The sequence below is a fragment of the Vulpes vulpes genome, chromosome 13 (assembly GCF_048418805.1).
Source record: "Vulpes vulpes isolate BD-2025 chromosome 13, VulVul3, whole genome shotgun sequence".
In the NCBI taxonomy this organism is placed as follows: domain Eukaryota; kingdom Metazoa; phylum Chordata; class Mammalia; order Carnivora; family Canidae; genus Vulpes; species Vulpes vulpes.
The window spans coordinates 145702056-145716214 of record NC_132792.1 but is presented as its reverse complement, the minus strand read 5'-3'; the positions used below and the strand labels follow the sequence as shown (position 1 = coordinate 145716214).

Genomic DNA, 14159 nt, shown 5'->3' with positions numbered 1-14159 from the left:
TACTCAACTGATCCTGCAGACTTTGTTGCCCCATACCTGGAAGAAAGCATTGCAATTCCACGTGACTGGTTTTTAATGCAGACCCATGGAAGCTGATAAAGTATTAAAGAGAAGGGACTGTTTTATGGGCAAGGTCTTTAATGTCCTAACAAGCTCTGTAGCAGGCAGTGTCTGAAGCCGTGCTGGGTAGGTTTGTCTCACTGTGGATGGCTAGGGAATGGAAGCAACCAGGGCTTTCCCCTCTGCACACACAGGAGTGTCTACTTGTAGTAGCTCCGGACTGAGGTCCGGGTCTCTTTATCCCCTCTTCTCTGATTGATGTCTCCTTTTGGCTTAACCTGTCTGCCCTGCATGTCCTGACAGGTCACACAGCCCTATCCCAGGCTTTGAGGCTGATCTTCAAGGTGTCCTTAAAATATGCCTCTGGCCACCCTGCTTATACATGCAAGCCTTTAGCTCGCTAACTCAGCTGTCACTAGGGTGCTCATTAGCGGTTCTGTTTCTTTTTCATATATAACCTTTATGCTCCGGTTGCGAAATGGGGAGAAAGATGCCAGCAAATTGAAATTTTGTAAATCAAACACTTTTGATTGCTCTGGGAGCTCACTATTTAAGAAATCCTATGGCAAATTCTTTTGAAAATTGAGCCATCAGCCTTTTACCTGTTTTAAAAATTCAAATTTTAGTATATTATCTTGCCTGAGGGAAGTGATTGCACTTGCATTATTAAAAAGATGCACAGAAAAGATGGGGCCTTTGGTGTTCCCCCCTTCTATTTAAATAGTGGTATGTAATCACAATTACCCGGCTCACAAGCAAGCAATTAAGTATTAATGAAAGGACCCTAGTCAAAAACTGTGCCCAAGGGAAGCTTCCACCTACAAGTCAGGGTTAATGGCCCAGCTATTGTTTTAATGGATTTTCAATGAGGTGTGAAGATGACAGGCCAATAAGGGTAAAGTTTTATGATGCAGCTAAACAAGCACAATTAGCCATTTGCCATTAGTATCTTGACCTTTCTGCTTATATTTCTTTTCAACCCTGAGTGTTTATTAATTTCTGTTTAACGCAATTCATAGAGCTTTTGTTAACTCAGAGTAAAGGTGTCCCATCTCAGCTGCTTGTGTGGGAAGGGCATTAATAAAGCCGTGTATTAATAAGGTTTCAGTGGTGAGTCTGATGTTCATGGACTGTAATGAGCCACCTGTTTCTGGTCTCCTCATCTCTTCCCAGGCTCTCTGGCCCTTCAGATGCCCAGCGTGCACCCCTCCCCACGGCCAGTCTTGTCCTCTGGAGTCAGACCCCTGACCTGGGAGGTGTGGAGCTAGTGGTTCCAAGCTCAGCCTCAATGAGATCATCTGGGTTTGCTTCCCTGCCTCCACTACCCCTGAATCTTGGCAAGTCACTCCACCTTTACGTACGACCAGTGCCTAGCGCCTGTGAGGGATCCAGTGTGCTCCGTCTTCTCTCATTTTGAATCCACGTCTCTGATTCTGGAATAGAATTCTGAGCTGGAGTCCGGCCTAGGCCTCCCTTGACTTCACCCTAGCACTTTGGGGTACTCAAATCTTGCTCTTGACCTCTATTTCTCTGGCTGAATCCCTCTCAGGAAGGCTGCATAAACTCTTTTTTTTCTTGTTTTGAAAATTTGTCTCTTAACCTAGGGGCTGGCAAACTATGGCCCATGAGTCATGTCTGGCCTACTGCCTGCTTTTGTAAATAAAATTTTATTGGAACACAACCATGCTCATTTATTTACATATTGCCTATGACTGCTTTCCTGCAGCTGAGTAGTTGTGACAGAGGATTATAGCCCTCTAGTCTCAAACATCCACTATCGGGCCCTTTACTGGAAAAGCTTATCATTTCTTGTCTGGGTGGGTTGAATTAAGTCCTCCAAAAAAGATACGTTGAAATCCCCAGTACCTCAGAATGAGGTCATACTTAAGAATTAGGGTCTTCACAGAGGTAACCAAGTTAAAATGAGGTCATTAGGGTGAGCCCTGTTTCAATATGACTGTTGACCTTATAAAAAAGGGAATTTTGGACACAGAGTATATTAATTATATTTTCTTATTTTCTGCATTCTTGATGCTGAGGCACCTGAAGCTTCAGTGCCTGGGGTGAGGATGTCCTCCCAGGATTAGCTAACTCCTAGAGATAGCAAATGACTTGCACAGAGATGTGCCTTTTGTATGCAAACTAACCATTCCAGAGCCCAAACTCCAAACCGGCTCCTCTGTCAAGCTCTTGCACCCGGCCAGGTAATATTCCTAGTCACCTGGGGCCCAAGAACTAGACATCTAGGGACCATCCCCACAGCCCAGAGCTCGCAGACATCATTCTATCATATCTAATTTTAGACCTACTCAGCTGGCTTACCTTGCCTTCCTCATACCTTCCCGTGAAAACCAGGATGAGGACTCTGGGCCACACTTTCTCCTTCCTCTTTCTGCCTCCTGACCAACCCTGTGTGGCCTTGCATGGTATGCATGCCCCCTCCCCCTGGGAAGTAGGAGTCACAGACCATCCTTTCAGTGGCAATCAGCCCCTGATCTGTTGGTCTCATACTTGAATGAACACAACATCCCAGGTGCGTGTTAGAACACAGAGAGACACATACAGAGAGAAAACAACGTGAAGACATAGGGAGGTGCCATGTGAACATGGAAGATTGGGGTGTTGGATCTATAAGCCAGAGAACACCTGAGGCCACAGGAAGCCAGAATAGAGGCCTGGAACAATTCCTTCTCCAGCACTTCAGGGGGACCATGACCCTGCCAACACCTTGATTTTAGCCTTCCAGACTCCAGCGTGTGAGACAATTCAACTGCATTTTTTTAGGTCGCTGAGTTTGTGGTACTTTGTTATGGTCGCCAAGGCAACTAAAATACCACCTAACAAATTATTTTGTTTTGTTTTCTTTATTCCTCATTGTTCTTTTACATAACCTATCTGTACGGTATCTTGTCATCATTGCAAGATGAGCCTCACACACGTTCCTGGGTGTGGGTATCATGAGGTGGTCGGGCCAGCGGGCCGCTCGTTTAACCTGGGACTGAGGCTCAGAGACTTCAGGGGATCCCATGAGATCACCCCCCAGGCAGCAGGTGGGGAGAGCACTGGTGTTAACTGAGGCCTCCTTGTATGCATTCCTGTGATTTCAGGACACCCCCCTCCCCCAATTAATCTGACGACAAGGAGCTGAGCAATCCTGCTAACAATCAGCTGTGGAGATAAAAAGGATGCTTTCTTACCTCACTTTCCCTTGTCTTTAGGTAGCTTTTTTTTTTTTTTTTTTAAGATTTTAAAAATTTATTTGAGAGAGAGTGTGTGTGAGAGAGAGAGCACGAGTAGGGGGAGAGGCAGAGAGACCAGCAGACTCCCTGCTGAGCGGGGAGCCCCACATGGGGTTTGATTCCAGCACCCTGAGATCATGACCTGAGTCAAAGTCAGCACTAAACAGACTGAGCCACCAAGGGGCCCCCTTTACGTGGCTTCTGAAGGCACAACTGCATCAGGAGGTCAGAAACCTAAGACACTTCCTCACCTGGTCGGAGCCAGCACGCACCCTCTGGACCATTCGGTGAAGTTCTTTCTTCAAAGGACAATGCTGAACTTAGCAGCGTGTGGCGTGACAAGGTAGGAGAGCTCTAAGGGCCCCCTCTGTTGCTCCTGGCGGTTGTGGTGGGGGATCCAAGGAGGGAAGAGTGGGGAGAGGTCTGGGCCTCTTCCAGGGTGTAACACTGTGGTTAAAGCTGGAGCTGCTTCTGGTCAAGGCTTGTTCAGGATGCTATGGATTCCCTGACCTCTGACACCAGGAGCCCATCCATCTCATGAGATTCTTTATTTTATCCAATAAATATTTTTCTAATGAAATATCACAATTTCATTACTCAGCGCCACACATTGGGTTTTTGACACATATTGTTTCCCCTGAGTTAATCCACGAAGGGTAGCAGTTCACTGGGAAAACTGAGCAAAATATGGAACATTTCGTGAATTGTGTGTCATCCTTGAACAGGGGCCATGCTAATCTTCTCTGTATTGCTCCAATTTCAGGATATGTGCTGCCCAAGTGAGCACTAATTTCATTTTTTTTTTCATCATGATAAGTGGACTCTTTAATGCCTACCCCTGTCCCCCCCATCCTCCCACCCACCTCCCATCTGGTAATCATCAGTTTGTTCTCTAGAGAGAAAAGTCTTGTTTCTTGATCTGTCTCTCTTTCTCTCTCCTTTTTTCCTTTGCTTATTTTGTTTCTTAAATTCCACATGAGTGAAATCATATGGTATTCATCTTTTCCTGACTTATTTTACTCAGCATTATACCCTTTAGCTCCATCCATGTTGTTGCAAATGGCAAGATTTCATTCTTTTTGATGGCTGAGTAATATTCCAGTGTGTGTGTGTGTGTGTGTGTGTGTGTGTGTGTGTGCCACATCTTCTTTATCCATTTGTCTATCAGTGGACCCTAGGGTTGATTCCATAGTTTGGCTATTGTAAATAATGCTGCAATAAACATAGGGATACATGTTTTGAATTAGTGTTTTTGCTTTTTTTTTTTTTTTTTTTTTGGGTAAACATCCAGTAGTTCAATTCCTAGATTATAGGGTAGCTCTATTTTTAATTTTTTGAGGAACCTCCATACTGTTTTCTATAATGGCTGCACTAGTGCATGAACCTTTTTTCTCCACATCCTCACCAACACTTGTTTCTTGTGTTTTTTATTTTAACCATTTTGACAGGTGTGAAAGGTTAACACATTGTAGTTTTGATTTGCATTTTCCTGATGATGAATGATGTCGAGCATCTTTTCAAGTGTCTGGTGGCCAGCTGTATATCTTCTTTGGAGAAATGACTGTTCGTGTCTTCTGCCTGTTTTTAAATTGGATTGTTTTTTGGGTGTTGAGTTTTGTCAGTTCTTTGTATGCTTTGGATACTAACCCTTTATCAGATATGTCATTTGCAAATATCCTCCAATTCAGTAGGTTGCCTTTTAGTTTTGTTGTTTCCTTTGGTGTGCAGAAGCTTTTTACCTTGATGTAGTCCTAATAGTTTATTTTTGCTTTTATTTCTCTTGACTCAGGAGACATAGCTAGAAAAATGTTGCTACAGCTGATGTCAGAGAGATTGCTGCCTTTCCTCTCTTCAAGGATTTTTATGATTTCAGGTCTGATCTGATCCATGAGCATGGAATATCTTTCCATTTCTTTGTGCCATCTTCAATTTCTCTCATCAGTCTTTATAGTTTTCAGAGTACAGGTCTTTCATCCCTTTGGTTAAGTTTATTCCTAGATATTTCATTGGTTTTGGTGTAATTATAAATGGAATTGTTTTCTTAATTTCACTCTCTGTGGCTTCATTATTAGTATATAGGAATGCAACAGATTCTGTACATTCATTTTGTATCTTGTGACTTTACTGAACTCATTTATTAGTGCTAATAGTTTTTTTGTGGAGTCTTTAGGGTTTTCTATGTAAAGTATCATGTCATCTGCTAATAATGAGAGTTTTACTACTTTCTTACCAGTTTGGACGCCTTTTATTTTTTTATGTTTGATTGCTATGGCTAGGACTTCTAGTACTGTGTTGAATAAAAGTAGTGAGAGTGGACATCCTTGTCTTGTTCCTGACCTTAGTGGAAAAGTTCTGTTTTTCCCCTCTGAGTATCATATTGCCTATGGGGTTTTCATATATGGCCTTTATTACATTGAGGCATGTTCCCACTTGACTTACTTTGCAGAGAGTTTTTTGTTTTGTTTTGTTTTGTTTTAAGTCAAGAATGGAGGGCAGCTGGGTGGCTCAGCAATTTAGCACCGCCTTCGGCCCAGGTCATGATCCTGGAGACCTGGGATCGAGTCCCATGTCAGGCTCCCTGCATGGAGCCTGCTTCTCCCTCTGCCTGTGTCTCTGCCTCTCTCTTTCTCTGTTTCTCATGAGTAAATAAATAAAATCTTAAAAAAAATAATCAAGAATGGGTGTTGTCCTTTGTCAAATGCTTATTCTTCATCTATTGATATAATCACATGTTTTTTTCATTTTTCTTACTAATGTGACATATCACGTTAATTGTTTTGTGAATATTAAAACACTCTTGCAATCTGGGAATAAATCCCACTTGGTTGTGGTGTATAACTTTTAAAGTATATTGTTAATTCAGTTTGCTAATATATTTTTTAAAGATTTTATTTATTCATGAGAGACAGAAGGAGAGAGAGAGAGAGAGAGAGAGAGAGAGAGAGAGGAACAGACACAGGCAGAGGGAGAAGCAGGCTCCATGCAGGGAGCCCGACGTGGGACTTGATCCCCAGTCTCCAGGATCACTGAAGCTGAAGGAGGCGCTAAACTGCTGAGCCACCTGGGCTGCCCCGGTTTGCTAATATTTTGTTGTGGATTTCTGCGTCTATACTCTTTTTTTTTAAATAATAAATTTATTTTTTATTGGTGTTCAATTTGCCAACATACAGAATAACACCCAGTGCTCATCCTGTCAAGTGCTCCCCTCAATGCCCATCACCCATTCATACTCATGAGAGATATTGGCCTGTAGTTCTCTCTCTCTCTCTCTCTCTCTCTGGTGATGTCTTTACCTGTTTTTGGTATCAGGGTGGTACTCACCTCAGAATGAATTTGGAAGTTTTCCTTCCTATTGTATTTTTTGAAATAGTTTGAGAAGAATGAGCATTAACTCTTCTTTAGACGTTTGATGGAATTTGCCTGTGAAGCTATCTGGTCCTGGACTTTTGTTTGTTAGGAGTTTTTTGGTTGCTGATTCAATTTCATTGCTAGTGATAAGTCTGTTCAAATTTTCTGTCTTCCTGCTTTAGTTTTGATGGGCTATTTGTTTCTAGGAATTTACCCATTTCTTCTAAGTTGTTCAATCTATTGGCATATAGGTTTTCATAATATTCTGTTACAATTATTTGTATTTCTGTGGTGATGCTTGTTATCTCTCCTCTTTCATTAGTAATTTTATTTATTTGTGTCCTCTCTATTTTTTTTTAATGAGTCTTACTAGAGGTTCATTGATTTTGTTGATCTTTTCAAAGAACCAGCTCCTGATTTCATTTATCTGTTCTATTGTTTTCTTAGTTTCCATATCATTTATTTCTGCTCTAATCTTTATTATTTTCTTCCTTCTCCTGATTTTGGGTTTTGTTTGTTTTTTCTTTTCCTAACTCCGTTAGGTGTAGATGAAGTGGTTTATTTGAGATTTATCTTGCTTCTTCAGGTAGGCTTGTATTGCTCCCTCTGCATTGTATACTGCCCCTCTACTTTCCTTTCCCTTCATCCTTTTGTTCACCTGCTATTGTCTGCTCACCTTCCAAGCTTGGCCTGGGATGTGGGCAGCCCTCCTGACCGGCATAGCCGGCTGCTCCCCGTGCCCTGCCCCAGCCCCTGGTACGCAGAGTCCTGTTAGTACATGTCACACTACATTGTAATGACTTATTTACAAGTGTACCTGCCTTATTAGACAGCCCAGGGGAAGGGACCCTGTTTTTACATTTACATTAATATCCTGGTTTACATTTAAATGTCTCTTCCCTTGCATAAGTCATCCTTGATGACTAAATGATTCAACCAATTGACCAAACTAGAAATCCTTTTAAGTTCACTAGTCTTTGCTAATGGCATCCCTCAGTCTAAACCAATTATGACTCTTGGATAGCTACAAAATTGTCACCTGTGTTAAAAGTTAAGGGATTCTTGTGCCCATGATCTCTGTAACTTTCTTGTTTGGTTGTGTCAACGATTCTTCTGTGTGAGGGATATTTTGTAAAGTTATGCCCAGATTTTAGGGACCACAACTAGGGTTAGCCATTCCAGTAGGGATATCATCTCTACTTTCTAGATGAGAATGTTGAATGTCAATGGGTCAGGTCTCCCAGCCACTCAGCGATGATGATGGCTTAAGGTTGGTCCTTCTGGCTCTGTCGTTCTTGTCATCACATAGGTCTGGGCCAGGGTCCATTCCCTTGGCCTCTTTTGCCGGTAGATGTTGTTCAGAATATGACTCAGCGTGTGATTCCTCTGTGTGGGCACATGTGTAGGTGTGTGAGGGAGAGAAATAGCAAAGGCCCAGAGAACCCTCCCTTCTCAATGTGCTGAGCGTGGAAAGTGCTCAATGCCACTGGGTGTCACTAGCTGAGGTGGGAGAGGATAGAGAATAATAATAAGAAAAGTCAGAGTGTGTCCTGGGTGACAGAAGAAGCAGGAAGTGAGAGAATAGAAGGAAAAGCCCAAAAGAGACTTGGGACAGCCACCTCTACCCCTACATCCCCTTCTTGCCTCCACCTCCACCCCAAGACAAGCTGAAGAAGGTGCTGCCGTCCTGGCAACAGGGATGGTGGCTCCAAGGCTCCCCAGCCTGGTTCAGCCTTAGCAGGAAGCAGCAAGTATAAGCCAGGTCTTGCAGCTGCTCCAGGGCTGTGAGAAAACCTATGGGGAGGGGATGCCATCTGGTCAGGAGTCCCTGAAGCTGGGGTTGATGAGAGGCTGATGGAAGGGCTTGGGGAGCCAGGGCCCCACCTCGGGAGGGTGGCAGGCAGCCTCCACTGCAGATACGGCAGCCGACGGATGCCATGACAAGGGATGAGGTGCAAGCCTGCCCTTCCTGCATGTGGTAGGCTGAATAATGGTCCCTAAATATGTCCACATCTTAATCCTCAGAACCTATGAATGTTACCACACATGGCAAAGGAAGACTTTTTGCAGGTGTGATTAAGAATCTTGAGATAGGGAGATCAGCCTAGATTATTCAGGTGGGCCCCTATGATCACAAAGGTCCCCTAGGTAGCAACAAGGCTCTCCAAGCACACAGTGGGGACAGAACAAGTTTCCTTCATCTGACAAAAATTTATTGAACACCTAATACATCGCCAGAGGCTGATCTGGGGGCCTGGGATATAGCAGTGAAAACACCACACAAGGGACGCCTGGGTGGCTCAGCGGTTTAGTGCCTGCCTTTGGTCCAAGGGCATGATCCTGGGGTTCCAGGATCGAGTCCCACATCAGGCTCCCTGCCTGGAGCCTGCTTCTCCCTCTGCCTGTGTCTCTGCCTCTCTCTCTCTCTCTGTGTGTGTGTCTCTCATGAATAAATAAATAAAATCTTTAAAAAAAAGAAAAAACACCACCCAAAGTCCAGCCCTCGTGGTGTTCAGAGTCTATTGGAGAAAGAACGACAGAAGGCAAGTACCTGTGTATCAGAGGTTGTTAAGTGCCATGGAAGAAAATGAGCAAGGTGAGGGCAAAGGAAGTGCTGGCTGGGGTGGGGCTAGTGTGGTCTGGGAAGGCCTGATAATATGCAGTTTGAGCCGCATTGATCTCTGAAGGAAGTAGAACATTCAAGGCAGACTGAATAGCAGGACAAAAGCTTGAGGGAAGGACACTTGTTGGACACTTTCCAGGACAGCAAGGAGCCCAATGTGGTTGGCATGGAGTGAGTGGTGGTGACAGTGACAGGAGGGAAGTGTGTGTGGAGGTAGAGGGTGGATGGTGTGGGGCCTCATGGACGTTAGGCCACCTGCCAAGGGAGCCCTTGGGGGTTTTCAAGCAGAGGAATGAATGGATCTGAGTGTTAAAAGGATCCCTCTAGGAGACCGGAGCTACCGCCTTCATCTGTTCTGCAGCTGCACCCTCTGAAGTGTTGGCTGTCAGCTAAATCAGGAGAAAGACAAACCAGTCTTCGTGGCTTCATCCTTGACCCTCTTACCCCACTTCTCATTAGTGGCACCACCTGTCTATGTGTGGTGTATGAATGGCCCTTTCCCCTCTTTTTTTGTATGGCAGTCCCCTGCCTGCCCCATACTTTATCAATCATTTACATTTTGGTGAAATCAAGGATGTGTATCCTATTACTTTCTTGAGGGCTCTGAGTTGAATTGTGGCACCCAGAAGATATGTTGAAGGCCTGATTTCCAATACCTTGGAATGTGACTGTATTTGGAAATAAAGTTATTGCAGATGTAATTTAGATCACATAAGGTCACACTGGAGTGGACTGGAGTGGTCACACTGGAAGGGCTCTTTTAAAAAAATATTTAAATTCAATTAACTAACAGATAGTAACATCATTAGTTTCAAGTGTAGAGTTCAGTAATTCATCAGTTGCATATAACACCCAGTGCAGGGAGGGCTCTTAATTCAATACGACTGGTGTCCTTCTAAGAAGGTGGTGTGGAGATACCGGGGACAAATGCCATGTGATGACAGAGGCAGACACTGGAGTGACACAGCTGTGAGCCAAGGAACACCAAGGATTGCTGGAACCTCCCACCATTCTCCACCATCCATAGCTAAGAAGAGCAAGGGAAAATCATGCCTTAGAGCCCTAAGTGGGAGCATGGCCCTGCCAACATCTTGATTTCAGACCTCTAGCTTCTAGAACTGTGAGAGAATGAATTTCTGTTGCCTGAAGCCCCCCAGGTTGTGGTGCTTTGTTACAGCGGTCTAAGGAAACAGATGCCAGAGATGCTATCTTTTTTTTTTTTTAATTTTTTTTTTTTTTTTTTTTTTTTTTTTTTTTTTTATGATAGAGAGAGAAAGAGAGGCAGAGACACAGGCAGAGGGAGAAGCAGGCTCCATGCACCGGGAGCCTGATGTGGGATTCGATCCTGGGTCTCCAGGATCGCGCCCTGGGCCAAAGGCAGGCGCCAAACCGCTGCGCCACCCAGGGATCCCGAGATGCTAACTTTTTAAGTCTTTCTTCTAATTGTGAAATTGAAGATCTGTATCCTATCTAAAGAAACGTTATTGTCCTACTAACCAGACTACCTGGAGATAATGATGATCTGCTGTTGGGGACATCCTTGGCGGCTGCATGAGAATTCAGAAGGGCCCATTTCTCTCCACCGCCTGAATATGTGTACTTCTGGGGAGCGGGGAAGCTGGGGAAGAGCCCAGCTGGACTCCTGCCCTGCTTCTGGTTGGGGGTTGGCCCAGAGGCTGAGTGTGGGCTTGGGAGGAGGAAGATGCAGGGGTCTTGGTTCTGGACTAGGGCAGAAAGGGCAGATGAGGCAGCCCTATAGCTCAGAGACATTAGATGCCCAAACGTTGCCTTTTATTTGTCTGAAGATAAAAACGTCTCTAGCTATGGATTATTGAGCCCTGCCCTGGCCAGGGCTGCTCACAGGCCAGGGACATGAAGTGAGCAAAACAGAGTCCCCTTCCAACAAACGCTTGTATGTGAATGTTCATTGCAGCATTACTTAAAATAGCAAAAGATCCAAACAACCCAAATATCCATCAGCTGATCAATGGCTAAACAAAATGGGGGCATATGCATACGATGGAATTTTATTCAGCCATAAGAGGGATGCAGTACTGCTATCTGCTACAAGATGCATGAACCTCAAAAACGATGCCAAGTGAGAGAAGTCAGACACAAAAAGCCATATATTGTATGATTCCATTAATTTTTTTTAAAGATTTTATTTATTTATTCACAAGAGATACAGAGAGAGAGAGAGAGAGAGAGAGAGAGGCAGAGACATAGGCAGAGGGAGAAGCAGCCTCCATGCAGGAAACCCGATGTGGAACTTGATCCCAGGACTCCAGGATCACGCCCTGGGCCAAAGGCAGGGGCTCAATGGCTGAGCCACCCAGACATCCCCATTTATTTGTTTTTTAAATTTTTCTTAAAGAACAATAAGTTTTATGCCAGCTCACTATCACAAGACATTGATCTGTTAGAGAGGAATTGTTATGCAATTCAAATTTAAAGATGATTTGTGTCTGGCCAGGCCAGTGAAATGCACCAGCGTATTCTTTTTTCCATAGTGATAACCTATAAATTAACTAAAAAATGTGTCAGGAATTATGTTTAAAAAAAAAGAATACATATATTCTTGAATATACATGCATAGGTGTATATATATATACATATAGACACACACACGGATATATATAGGTATATATATATATGTAAAGATATTATCTAATTGTTCTAGTGACTTTAAAATATAGAATATATGTCAATTTATTATATACTTTCTCATAAAATGCTAATCTTTTATTTTTTTTAAATGCTAATCTTTTAGAATGTATTTTGAATCCCCGAAACTATAGATTTTTTTGTTTGTTTCTGGCAATGGATGAGGCTATTTATGTTCATAATAATGATTTTTATTTAAATGTCTTCATGATTGGAGGGCACCTGCGTGGCTCAGTAGTTGAGCATCTGCCTTTGGCTCAGGTCATGATCCTGGGGTCCTGGAACTGAATTCCACATCAGGCTCCTTGCAGGAAGCCTGCTTCTCCCTCTGCCTATGTCTCTGCCTCTCATGAATAAAAATAAAATCTTTCAAAAAAAGTCTTCATGATTATATTATGCCACATTTAAAAAATCTCATTTAGCTATAAGAAGAAAATGTGGTGGCTATTTAAAATATTAGAGTGAGGGAGAGCATTCTATCACAAGCTCCAAAGCCATAAAATGAAAGAATAATAAATTCAAGTACATTAAAAAAAATCCTGACTGGTAAAAAAAAGATATAAAAAGGAAAAACTAGTTTTTATTTGTGCGCAATGTATACACATATATACCTATATAGATAGTTATTTACCTTTTATGGGTCAGTAACCCACCCAGGATTTAAAGAAAATTTTGTTTATGTATCAGCTATTGGCAGAAGATACATGAATCTTAAATCTAGCAAAATGTATGCAACAGTTACCTTTTCTGTTAATTTAAAAGATTTTATTTTTTATTTTAAAAATGTTTTAGGTAATATATAGTGTAATATTGGTTTCAAGAGTAGAATTTGGTGATTCATCACCTACATACAACACCCAGTGCTCATCCTAACAAGTGCACTCTTTAATACCCATCGCCCAGCTAGCCCATCCCCCCACTCCACTGACCCTCAATTTGTTCTCTATAGTTAAGAGTCTTATGGTTTGCTTCCCTTTTTTTTCCTTTCCCATTTATTTATCTGTTTTGTTTCCTAAATTCCACATTATAAGTGAAATCATATGGTATTTGTCTTTCTCTGACTTATTGTGCTTAGCAAAATACACTCTTGCTCCATCCATGTCATTGCAAATGGCAAGATTTCATTGTTTTTGATGGCTGAGTAATATTTCATTGCAAATATATGCCACCTTTTCTTTATCCACTCATCAGTTGATGGGCATTGGAGTGTGTGTCCACATCCCACACACCCCATATCTTCTTTATTCATCAGTTGATGGACATTTGGGCTCTTTCCATAGTTTAGCTATTTGTTGATAAAGCTGCTATAAATATTGGGGTGGCTCAGCAGTTTAGTGCCTGCCTTCGGCCCAGAGCGAAATCCTTGAGTCCTGGGATCGAGGCCCACATCGGGCTCCCTGCATGGAGCCTGTTTCTCTCTCTGCCTGTGTCTCTGCCTCTCTCTCTCTCTCTCTCTCTCTCTCTCTGTCTCACATGAATAAATAAATAAAATCTTAAAAAAAAACATTGGAGTGCATGTACCTCTTTGAATCTGTATTTTTTAAATCTTTTGGGTCAATACCTAGTAGTGCAATTACTGGGTTGTGGGGTAGTTCTCTTTCTAACTTTTTGATTAAACTCCAGAATGGCCGTAGCAGTTTGCATTCCCACCAACAGTGTGAGAAGGTTCCCCTTTCTCCACATCCTCACCAACATCTGTTGTTTCCTTGGTTGTTAATTTTAGCCATTCTGACGTGTGTGAGACAGTATCTCATCCTGGTTTTGATTTGTATTTCCCTGGTGATGAGTGATGTTGAGCATCTTTTTATATGTCTGTTGCCCATCTGTGTATCTTCTTTGGAAAAGTGTCTATTCATGTCTTCTGCCCATTTCTTGACTGGATTATTTGTTTTTTTTTTTTTGCGTGTTGAGTTTGATTAGTTCTTTATAGATTTTGGATACTAACCCTTTATAAGATATGTCATTTGCAAATATCTTCTCCCATTCCATAGGTTGCCTTTTAGTTTTGTCAATTGTTTCCTTTGCTGTGCAGAAGCTTTTTATCTTGATGAAGTCCCACTAGTTTTTGCTTTTGTTTCCCTTTATGATCCCATTTATATGAACTGTCCAGAATAGGCAGATCCTATTAGTGATTGCCAGGGGCTGGAGGTGGGAGGAACAGGCGGCAACTGGTTAGCGGGTCTGGGGTTTCCTTTTGACATGATACAAATGTTCTGAACCTGGGT

General features: G+C 42.7%; 1 non-coding gene across 1 annotated transcript; it reads right to left on the bottom strand.

The window, feature by feature from the left end:
• Nucleotides 1-3980: 3980 nt before the first annotated feature.
• On the bottom strand, nt 3981-4086 carry LOC112921883 (U6 spliceosomal RNA). The gene has a single exon (XR_003235327.1). It is a non-coding gene; the product is annotated as a U6 spliceosomal RNA (small nuclear RNA).
• Nucleotides 4087-14159: the final 10073 nt, after the last annotated feature.